The sequence below is a fragment of the Hemicordylus capensis genome, chromosome 3 (assembly GCF_027244095.1).
Source record: "Hemicordylus capensis ecotype Gifberg chromosome 3, rHemCap1.1.pri, whole genome shotgun sequence".
In the NCBI taxonomy this organism is placed as follows: domain Eukaryota; kingdom Metazoa; phylum Chordata; class Lepidosauria; order Squamata; family Cordylidae; genus Hemicordylus; species Hemicordylus capensis.
The window spans coordinates 294,958,122-294,970,360 of NC_069659.1; the positions used below are offsets into that span (position 1 = coordinate 294,958,122).

At 43.6% G+C, this 12,239-nt stretch overlaps 1 long non-coding RNA gene across 1 annotated transcript in view; it reads left to right on the forward strand.

The window, feature by feature from the left end:
• Positions 1-756: 756 nt before the first annotated feature.
• LOC128348968 (uncharacterized) overlaps positions 757-12,239 on the forward strand; it is a 56,821-nt gene continuing 45,338 nt past the window's right edge. The window contains exon 1 of the long non-coding RNA XR_008318458.1: positions 757-803. This is a non-coding gene — a long non-coding RNA (uncharacterized LOC128348968). The remainder of the gene's footprint in view (positions 804-12,239) is intronic.

Consider the following 12,239-nt stretch of genomic DNA (forward strand, 5'->3'; position numbering starts at 1 on the left):
TATAATTGTTCTTACTTCTGAATAAATGTGTATAGGATCAGGCTATACAGTCGTTTAGCCACAAAGAATCTGAAAGCAAAAGAATCATTAAGGACTTTTGAGGTTCTGCCCTCCTGAAATATCCCTTGTGGGCTGGTGAAAAAGATTCCCCTCCTCTACAGGGAGCTTGAACGTTTGATTTGTGGGATCTGCAAAACTGCAGCCAAGCCAACGTTCTTATAAACGTTCTACAGGATAAGCTTTGACTGTATTGACTGCCAACTCCACTAAGGTGCACTGTGTGCCAAGATATATGGCAACAACTTTTTAAAAAACCCAAACTTCTAATTTTCAGTAGCTTCTTAGCAAGCTACGATTGATGAGAAAGAATAAGCTCCTGAAGGTACAGGAATGTACCATCAATGTACTTGCTTCTCTCCTTTAGAGGCTGTATATCCTATGTAGACAGCTTATTTCAAGATCACCATCCTGTTAGCCTAATTCCTACAAGAGATTCCATTTATTAAACCAAGTAAACACATCAGCTCTGTATTCAGAACCATAACCTTCCACATGAACCAATCACAATGACACTGTGAAGGCTTGTGCATTGTTTCTAGGGACGAGGCATGGACTCCGGAAGTCCTCTCCACAAATAAGATACAAGAAGTCCCTCTGTTTTCAGAACAAATGCAAAACGCCCACTTTTGACTTCAGGTTCTCCTTGAATGCTATTTATAAACACCAGTATCTAATATTGAACAAGACACACATACTGCTCAGACTATACCTCCTTCTGTCTGAGAAGAAAATGAAATTTAAAAGTAAATATTATTTGTATTCCTTATTTTAGATACTCTGGGGGTGGTCTCTTAGAGGGTGATACATAAATTTTGTTTTAAAATATGCAGTCTTTAACTACACTGTTGTGTTTACAGGAGTTGTACATATTTCTGTGTGTATTGTGTGGGTCTCTGTTCAAGGCATAGGCAGTTGCTATGCTATTTAGCACCACCAGTTTGGGTTTAAACTATAAGGATTATCACAGAGCTTTGGAATTCTGGGAATAAACAGATCCACCACTTTTCCAAGGGGACATAGAAAGAGAGAGAGAGGTGATGGGAAGGAGGGGTTGAGAGAGAAAGAGAGAGAGCAGGGAGGAGGGGAAATGAAAGGATATTATTTTTTTGTATCTGTCATTTCCCTGCTATCTCCCATATGACTTCTTAATCCATCAGAATGCTGGGAAGATAATGTTTTGGGCGAAATAACATGAGAGAGAGGATAGACTCCCAAGGACCAATATCTTTATTGCTCGGAGGATAAACGGATTATGTCAGCCATTTTCTGTTGCTGACAGCTTTTCTTATTAACCGATTTTATTTTTTAATCTTCCGGGGAAGAAATATGGTTTTATGTCACAATAAAACGCCGGTCACATCTAATTCTGCCCTCAAACAAACAGATTTCTGAAAGCCTTGCAGAGAAATTTGAAATAACTTTAAAGAGGGTTTTTTTGGATAAAGTCTTTATCCAGAGGCTTGTTCAACTGCAGTGTAAAAGGTTTAGAGTGAGAGAGAGGGAGAGTGAGTAAGAGAGAGAAAGAGAGAGAGAGAGAGAAAGAGAGAGAGAGAGAAAGAAAGAAAGAAAGAAAGAAAGAAAGAGAGAGAGAGAGTGGTCCCTCACAGTTGTTTTTCCCTGGATGATCCCCATTAAAAGGAACTCTTCATTGTGATGTACTCAAGGAAATACAGCTCAGACGAAAGAGTCATATGAATGTTAACAAATATGGCTATTTGTGTGGCTTATACTCTCCGCCGGGCTTAGAGATGTTGTGTGTGACACCCAGAGAATGAAGGAAGCAATCATTAGAATCCCAGCAACCTGCTTAACCGCCTTCTTTCAAACTCCCCCTTTTGATCTGACACTTTTTTTCTTCAGTTTTGCTGGGATTACTGTGGAAGATGTTAATAAAGGATTGCATACATTGTGTAGGCAGAGAGATAAGAAAGTCTCTTTGGATAAAACTTTGAAGTTTTCAGCAATCCAGACAGGCGTACTTGTTGCTCCTCCATTTCTCACTATTAATTTGAAAGATTCTCAATGTTTTATTTCTGTTTTTCCTTCTTCCGAACTCCCACAATGAAGCATCTCCTGTGCCTTTCCTTTCAGGAGATATATGAGCCACCAGTAAGCTAATCACAAACACATTCTTAACGGATGTTCCTCTTGACTGACCCTCATTTAGAAAGGTCTGCTCCACTCACAGATCCAAATTTTCTTCCGTTCCACAATATAGGATGCTACCCTGCCTGTTATGATGGTAAATTGTATATAAGGAAAAAAACCCAGCTGAAATGGGGGCTATGGAAAGCTTTCTACATGTTGAAAAAGTTGGTGATTTTCCCTTCAGTCTCCTATTCTAAGGCAGCAGAGTTTTCAGTATGCAGACTCTGGTTAAATAAAACTTTTAGGCAGCTAAAATTAGTCAAATAATTATTTTTTATAAAATAAATTTTCAGTTGTCTACTGGATACATGTTAGCTCCATGATTTTGGCTAGACTGGATGCACATGTTATAACCAATACTTAACAAACTTAGGCTGCAATCAACAAATGATATATAGTTTTAAAATTATATAAACTGCATGGGCTTTATTTGGGGCTCCAGTCTACATTTATTCAAAGAATTTAGGGGCTAAAATTTCAGCAAAAAGGAAAAAAAGGGGGAGAGGAATGACACAGCACCAAGAAATCATGAGAATAAAGTGTATGTGGGGGGTGGGGAACCCAAAGGTACTGATTGAGTTGATAATTGGTTTATTCAGTATAGCCTGACGCATTTCCAGCAATGCTCTTCCTCAGAGTCAATATATTCCTGTTGGTGTGGGACATAGAAATATATTTGCTTCTGAGGAAGAGCATTGCTTGAAACACGTCAGGCTATACTGAATAAAGCAAATATCAATTCATTCAGCACCTTTGAGTCTCCCCTCCCCCCACACCTTTTATTCTGCTAAAATTTCAGCACCAGCAAAATAATCAAATACTAGTAATTGTTTTTACATATGTAGATTCTATAAGCTCTTTCATTTCTGCAAGATAAATGTCCAACTGCACAGTTTGGTATTTTCAGCACCCGTGCTTTAAATCACATATTCTTGTAGTTAACTGTCTCCTCTTGTGCCATACCACAATACCCTTTGTTTTAAATGTAAAAAAATCTTACCAAGACCAACTTAGTATGACCATCTTATTGGTCAGGTGCAATGTAATCCTTATTATGAAGGGTTGCATTGCATCCCTACTGCAATGTAAATAGCATGAACTTCAACTCCTCATGATCATATCTGGATTTTTAAATATTCCTAGTCTTGTAATTTGTAGCACAGTTCATAGAATGTTAGGCATAGTTAGTCCTAACTGGATACTACTGAATTGATCCTGTGGGAAATTCTCTTGTGCAAGCCTCATTGAAATGAATGGGAAAGAGCTATACTTTCTCCTATTGAAATGAATGGGATTTAGTCACTTTGGCTGGATTGTGCATTTGATTTTTCAAGGTGAAACACTCGGGTTGAAGATGCGTGCACACATAGCTGACATGGAGCTGTTCCTAGAAAAAATAAAGCAACAGATCAGTGTACGTTCTTTTTAATGACTCATTACAGTCACATAAATAATGCTTAAAATGTTAGATAATTAGTGTCAATATGATAAAAGGATGTTCCATGCTGATTGCAGTCTTAAGAAGGCTTATATGGGAGGAAAACTCATTGTTCACTACAACCACAATAGTCATGTATCTACCACAACAGACATGCATCTATAAAACACCCATTCCATATCCTAATGAATGCTACGAAAAGTTGCAAGAATCTACAAGCAGAAGGATTTGCATATTATGCATCCAAAATCATTGGATTGCTGATTCTTTTTCTCTTGTATCATTAGTTTCATAAATATAGCTGCAATTGTGCAATACAGTTGTTTGGTTCTTCACAGCTATAAAAGCTTCAAAAACTTAGAAAGTGGTGCATAAAACTCTTCCAAACTATTAAAAACCCATGGAAGACACTATGGCTGCCTTTGGATATAATGCAGAACTGCAGGTCCAGTAGACTCATGGTTCCATGTTACATCCAAAGGCAGCCATAGTGTAGTAAAAACCCACTAATAAAAACCCACAGAAGACACTCTGGCTGCCTTTGGATGTAACTCAAGTCCAGTGGATCATCAGTTCCGCTCCCCCATCCCCCTGCTCTCCCACCTGAATTTGGATGAAATTGAGATCTCCCTCTCTGCAGTCTTGCTGACTGCAGAGAGGAGTGGGAACTGGCTTCCTGGGTTTCCTTCTTTACTGAAGGATAGCACCAGCAGCCAATAGCAGCTGGAGCAAGGGAGGAGCGTCCTCCCTAACACTGGTTACAAGGCAACCAGACTGCGGTGCCAGCGTTCGGATGTAATGCTGGCACTGTGGAACTGAAGGTCCAGGTGGTGGAGCTCACTACAAACTGAAGGTACAAATCACAATCCAGGGATGGAAACCACAGGTCCAATAGAATTTGAATTGGAAGGGGCTTTGGAGCAGGGGCATGGCTACTGGAGTTAACCTGTGTTTTGTGAACATGGGTCGTAGGGCTCAGAGGAGCTGCCAGAGCCCTGCTATATGCCACTGGCCACCTCCACCTGTCCCAACATGTGTTGCTGCTGCAGCAATTCCTGTCGCCCTTGCTGCCCATTGCCACTTGCCAGCTGACTCATGGGCCAGTCAGATGCTAGAAAGCCCCCTCGCTCACCATTGGTGGTACCTTGCTGCTGCTCTGAATACCTCTCTGCTGCTGCTTGCAAGCCAGTTTGCAACCCTTTTAGTAGCTGGAGGCCCTATTCCTCCTTCCAGAAAGTAATGGAGCCTCCAGCTTCTGACCAGCCTGAAAGATAACTGGTGGGCAGTAGTAGGGGCGGCAGAAGTGGCAGCAAGCCACCACTGATGAGAGGGAGGGCACACACTGCTGCTGGGGGGGAATGACGTGCCACCACTGGAGAATGCGCCACCACACATGTTCATCCATTGAACACTGACCCCCTTTGCTCTTACTATGCCACTGCTTTGGAGGTCTTTTAGTCCAACTCCCTTCTCAGTGCAGTAAATTGCTATAGCATCTCTGACAGATAGCCATCCAGCCTGTGTTTGAAAACCTCTAGAGAAGAAGAGCCTACCGCTGCATTTAAGTAATTGGTCCACTACTCAACAGCAATTCTTCCTAACATTTATCTTAGCTGAATGTATTTTAGAATGTATTCTAGCTCACACAAAATATGCGTATGATACTAGTGAAGTTGCTTGTTGGTTAACTGTTCTAGATCTAGAGGGCCAAATGTAGATCTTTGCTATGCAGAGGACCAAGAAATAATCCCAGTAACCATACTTTCCCCCTCTACTGATAATCTGGATTTTTAAAATAAAAGCTTGACAAAATCTTACATATGACAAAGTGGTAGCTTCATGAAACTATAAGGGAAAGGACATGGAAGCTACATAAATGTATAACTGTTCATAGCTACCACTTCAGAACAGATGTCCTTGTTTAAGGACCTAGAATCAGGCTCCAGAAGCCAATATTAGGAACCTTAATAAGCCACCATCTATTGCACGGGTTACCAACCTTTGGTCCCCAGATGGCCTTCGGCCATTGTGGCTGGGGATGAAGGGAGTCCTTGACAACATCTGGAGACCCAAGGTTGGGACCCCCAATCTATGGAAAGGTACCTGATGCTCCAGAGAGTATTCTCATTATGGAGCAGATGCTCCCAACAACATTGATGCAAAAGGAAAAGCAAAGGAAAGAGAGAGCACAGCTGTATTCATTCCAGTGTCATTGTAAACACAGAAAATAAATTAATACTTCTTTTCCAATGTGGGAAAGAAAAAATCAATAGGGAAAGAAATATTATTTTTAATCTTCTAAGTGATTTTTTTACAAACAACGAGGAGAAAAAATGGAAAACCATGAAAAAAGGCTTGCCAGTGTCCTTTTAACCTTTATTTATTATCACTCAGTCCACATCAACCCATGACTGCATGATAATTTGGGATTTCATTTTAATTTCAGTGTATCATATAATTCAACACAGCTTTTCACAATATTTTTTTTTACTGTAAACTTTAAAAATCTCTTTAAAGGAAATGCATCAAGGAGAAAGCCCCCATAGCCCTTCTGTTGCAGTTACTTAATTTATAACATGAAAAGGGTTTGTGCTAAAATATGATAAAAATAAAATCAACACACTTCAAAAAGGGAATATTCTGTAATAAAGAGTTTAAATTTGAAGGGTGGCTGCTTCTGTGCTTCTCTGAGAGTTTGCCTGCGCCATGCGTTAACTGTGCAAGCTATTCTAGAGACTTTCGCCTTGATCCAGTGTGGGCAATGCATGTGCAAACACAGATTACTGTGCATAGATTTGCACTGCTGATTTTCCCCTGAACAAGTGGTTAGCAGGGAGAGGGGATCCAGCAACCAGGGTTGAACATGCACTACTCCTCACTGCTGAACAAAATATCAGAGATGGTCACCTGTCGGCAGGGTTGGATCAGATACCCCCTTCTCAGCAGGTAATCAATACTGCCAGGGCAGGGCACTTAGCTCAGCATTCAGGAGCTCTGGTGAATTGCTGTATGTCTTTAAGAACACAGGATCTTAAGTTTTCTTAAACACAGGAATAGGGATGTGCAGAACTGTTTGATCGCAAACCAGTCCGCCATGAACTGGGCTGGTTCCAGGGGTTCAATCACAAACTGGACTGCCCTTCAGGAAATAGGGCTGGTCCGAGATCGACCCGAACAGAATCCAGTTCGAGTGAACCAGTTCAATGGTTCGAGCGGCTATGGCTGGCGGTCCTGGGTGCCATTTTGGAAGGCTGTTGTCTTGTTGTTTTTCCCTTGCTGATTGGTTTTCTGCTACTGCCGTCTGATTGGCTTGTGGTCTCCTTTCTTCTTGATTGTCTTATTATCATTCAAAATCAGGTATTGTCAGGTCAACACTATCCTCATTGGCTGTGGGGGAAGGACAAGGAAGGGGGGAGCAAAATGAAGGAGTTTCAAACTGTGTGGTTTCTTTTTTTTGTGAGATAGCGAGAAAGGGACACAGTGGCAACTCTCTCTGTGTGTGTGTATGTGTGTGTAATATTTCTTGGTGACTGCTGTGAGCTCCATGTCTGGCCTTGTGCTTCCCTCACTGCTCTGGTCTGCTCTGCAGTCTGGTTCTGCATTTGCAAGGTGCAGTACTCTTTCAAAAGGTGGCTGAAGTTGCTCTAGTTGTGCTTGTGGGCAACTCTATGCTGTGGCAGCTGCATATAGTGAACCACTCTGAACCAGTTTGAGTTGGTTTGTTGAACTGACTGCCTAGCTGGTTGGTTTGACTGAACCAGTTTGCAAACCCGCAGTGTGGTTCAAATTCTTTTTGAATTCAGAAAATGGTCTGTGCACACCTCTACACAGGAACAAATTTAAGATGAGTCGCTTTAAAACAGAGATTAAATAAGGTTATACCCTTATTTACCCCAAAAGTACAGGACTCTGCATTTAAGATCCCCCCCTTGTGGGGGGGGGGGACTAGTCTTGGATTCAAGTAAATACGGTATGTACATTTAGCATTTGGATCTTGCTGAAGAGATGGTGTCAGTGAAAAATGCTAGGCTTGGAGGCTCTGCTTTGAGAGGCAGACATTGCTTACTAAGGGAGAAACCAAGTGAACTCAGAACAGATGGACATCACCCACAAACCAGTTGCTCTCATGATGAAACTCAGCAAGTGATCCTAGCAGTTGCCATAAAGCTATGATTCTTCAGCTGCTACTTTTCTTTACTTGGTTAATGATAGCTGGGGCGGGGAGATTTAGATCTGTGAAATGGTGAAGCAGAATGGATAAACACCCCTCCCTGCAGCACTGGTTCAAAATCTTGCCAAACCCAATCTTCTCATATGGCACCGCTCCATAAAATGGCAGCACAAGGCAGGAGGAGTTACCAATGCTATCGATGTGGAGCAGGGCTTCTCAACTTCAGCCCTCCTGCAGATGTTGGCCTACAGCTCCCATAATCCCTGGCTATTGTCCACTGTGGCTGGGGATTATGGGAGCCGTAGTCCAAAACCAGCTGGGGGCCCAAAGCTGAGCAGGCCTGTTATGGAGACTCTGCCCACAAAGAAAATTTTGCTCACTCTCCTGCATAGAAGGTGACTTGGAACAGGTGCAAAAAGGGGGACACTTTGCTTAGGTTTGTAAGTCTGCTGTCCACTCCATTACTGCTTCACCACATGATAACGATGAGATAGATGAACCACTTCCTGACAGCATTTTAAGTGTGACAGACTCAGAACTTGCTTCTCCACATTGTCAAGTTAAACTTGATGGTCATGAAGTGCGGGTGATGGCTGATTCTGGTTCTCTGCACACTATCATTTCCCATGTGATTTACAAGAAACTCCTTACTACATCAAAGCTGCACCTGCAGCCCTCAGACCTCCACCCATGGTGATATGGAGGTTCCCCTATTACCATAAATGGATACTTCACAGCTGTCCTGGAATACAAAGGACATACTGCAGAAGGGAAAGTCTACTTGTCACAAAAAGGAGTCTCTATATTGGTCTGCAAACATCAGAAAGATCTCTGGAGAGTGTTAGACCCAAAGAGCACAGATGATAGAGCATCCATATGCTGATGTGATTGCTGATTTCTCTGATGTTTTTGCTGGTACTCAAGCATAAATTCAGATTAAGGCAAATGCTCTAACACAAAGTGATGTCTTTGGCCTCTGCTCAGAAGTTCTCATGAATACACAGACCATTACCCCAGAGGGTCCTTTTTCAATGCTAAAGACTGTTCTTTGAATTAGCCTCTGCAACTCCAGTATTTCAAAGGATGATTCATGCAATTTTTGGGACTACAGATGGGCAACACTTACTTTCAGGATGATATTTTAGTGCATGGCAAAACCATTGAGGAGCATGATGCTAAACTGACAGAAGTCTTAAGAAAACTCAGACAACATGGACATACTATCTCTGCAGATAAATGTCAGTTTTGCACACACACTTGGTGATGTACTTGGGACACACAATATCTCAGAGTGGCATACATCACAAAACAGACTTAGTGAAAGATATTTGGGAAGCACCAGCGTCATACAACAAGGATGCATTCAATCATTCTTAGGACTCCTAGGAGTATTACTCTAAATTTCTTAGACAATTTGAGGCCTCCAGTCTGCCCCTCAGAGACCCAAATGTTCTAGGGTACTATTATCAACCACTTCACCAGACACCAGCCCACACTGTCAGAGTGGGCCAGATCTGCACCCAAGAAGCTGAGGCATAGACAAAAAAGGTACGTGCACACATCGTCATCTTCTGACTCCTCGCCTTCAAAACAAGTGGATAAACAGTTGATTCCACCAGGGACTACCCCAATCCCCCCAGTTTTACCTGCTAACACTCCTCCTGCTCTGCCTCCCCCTGTGTTACCTCCACCTGCTAAATCTTTGCCTACTCAACCGGTGTTACCCCCACCTGCTCCTTCCCCAATGATCCACCCTACAAACCCCGAGATTCCACTCAGGCATGATTCAGACTCTGAGTCCCACTCAGGCTCACCTGATCCATTCCAGCCCTTGGTTTTTGACAAGGCAGATGTGGAATTGTCTGGTGAAGAATGTGCCCAACCATCTCCTATTACTACCCACCTCTTTGCCCCAGCCGACTTCGAGATCTTGCTCTCAAAGTCTAAGCGGGCTATTAATGATGTGGCACCAGCAGAGGTCCTACTGATTTAGATCAAAAAGTTTTCCCATTATCTCCTTCAACTTCTGCCATGGTTCCTTTTCCTTCCCTCTTTCATACGGTCATGATGTCAGAGTGGCAATAACCTGCCTCTTCCAGATAAGTAGGTAGTTAGCCTAGGAAACATTACTCCCTCAGCCAAGAGGTTAACTCCCTGCTCGCAGTTCCTCACATTGATCCACCAGTGCTGAAGCCCAGGAATACTGAAGGCCAGGAACAATTAAAAACCCTGGAAGACAGGAAATCTGATTTTCTCCTTTTAAAAGTTCATGAAGTTTTGGCTACTGACATCAAGGCAGCTTCCAGCAATTCCATTTTCTCATGCACCTCCATTTTGTGGGCAAAATAACTTATAGCCCTGGTCCACCAGAAAATGTAAAACTATGGCAGGGCATTAATAAGTTGGCAAAAGCAGCTGTGCTGACAACAGACTCCAGAGTTGATCTGCAACAGACCTCCAGAGCCATGGTGACAGGGGAGGTGGCCCGCCTTCTCCTATGGCTTAAGTCTTGGCAGGTGGACACGAGGTCCAAAGTGGCCCTCACCTCTTCCCCCTTTACTGGCTCAAATCTATTCAGTCCCGCATTAGAACCGGTACTTGTTGAAACCAAGGATAAGAAAAAGACGACATCATCTACTCATAGGGATAATCACAGGCCCTTTCGCCCCTACTCAGCCTCGTTTTGATCACATAGGCAGTTCCAAGCCAATGCAGCAGATCCATCCAGAGACTTCCGCAACAACACCTACAGACTTCAGGGACATCCCCAGTGGAGGCAGGGCTACAAAGCCAACCCTAGACCACAGGGTTCCAGAGCTTTCAACTCCAACACTCAATTCCCCAAGAAACAATGATTCGGCTCCGGTCGGGGGCAGACTTTTAGACTTTGCCCCCACCAGGATGTCCACCACCAAGGACCAATGGGTGCTGGACATAGTCCACAATGGATACACTCTAGATTGTTATCACACTCCACCAGACAATGTTGTTTCATCCCCAAAGTCGAATAATCCAGAAAAACATCAGATGATGCAACAGGTGCTCTCTCATCTTCTTTAGATTCGGGCGGTCGAATTAGTACCCGCGGCAGACTTATGTCAAGGCGTCTATTCATTTTTATTCCTGGTTTCCAAGAAAGATGGGAGGGTGGTCTTAGATCTCAAGCGCCTCAGCAAGTTTGTTACAAAGAAGAAGTTCAGGATGAAGTCCGCACATTCCATCAAGGAAGCAATCCATCCAAGGGATTACTTAGCGTCAATAGACCTTTCCAAAGCCTACATACATATTTCCATCTCTCCTCACCACCGACAATTCCCCAGGTTTTCGTATACCACTACCAATACAGAGCCTTCCCGTTTGGCCTTTCGTTGGCCCCTCAGGTCTTCACGAAAGTCGGTCACGCTAGTTGTACACCTCTGCCTACAGGGGGTGCACATATACCTATTTTTGGATGATCTTCTGATCAGGGCTCCCTCCATTTCCTAAGCACAGGCTGCAGTTTGTATTGTGTTACAGTGTCTACAGGAGTCAGACTATGGCTTTATAACCAATCAGGACAAGAGTCATTTGCATCCAACTCAATCCCTCCAGCATCTTGGAGCAGTATTCAACACAACACAAGCCCTGGTCTCCCTTCCCGAGGATCGAAGGGCCAAGATTGCCTCATCCCTATGCCCCCTCCTGCAGCCTACCTCAGCCGACCTGATTCTGCTTGCACAAGTATTGGACTCCATGGTGGCCTGCATGAATGCACCCCATGGGCCAAGTGGCACTCTCAGCCATTAACAGTGGCTACTCCTGCCTTACCAGGACCTAATCATGGTGGGCACACCTCCAGATTCATATTCCAAGGAATGTCAAGGAATCTTTCCACTGGTGGCTGTCACCAGCAATCAGCAGAAGCATTCCATTGTCACTTCCCCACAGGATGATTGTCACCATGGACGCCAGCCTGACAGGAACACCTGACACAAGGTCAATGGTTGGCCAAAGAACTAAAGAAGAGCATCAATTGGCTGGAACTCAGGGCAGCCAGATTGGCTCTTCTCCAGTTCCAGCACCTTCTGTGCTGGAAGTTCCAGCACCAGTTCCAGCACCATGTTTTAGTCCGTTACAGCCAAAGCCCACATCAATCGCCAGGGTAGTACTCGATCAATGCACTTGATGGCAGAGTCAGATGCCCTGTTTGAGTGGGCAGAGAAGAACCTAGCATCAGTCACAGCGGAACACCTCAGTAAGCTGGACAACATACAAGCAGATTGCCTCAGCCGCCAGACTATCAACCAAGAAGAATGGATCCTCCATTTAGCTGTTTTCCAACAGTTCATACAACACATGGGCACTCCAGAGGTGGACCTATTCGTGGCTCCTCTCAGCCACCTACTCCCTTGATTCTTCTCCAGTTTCCACACACACCGGGCA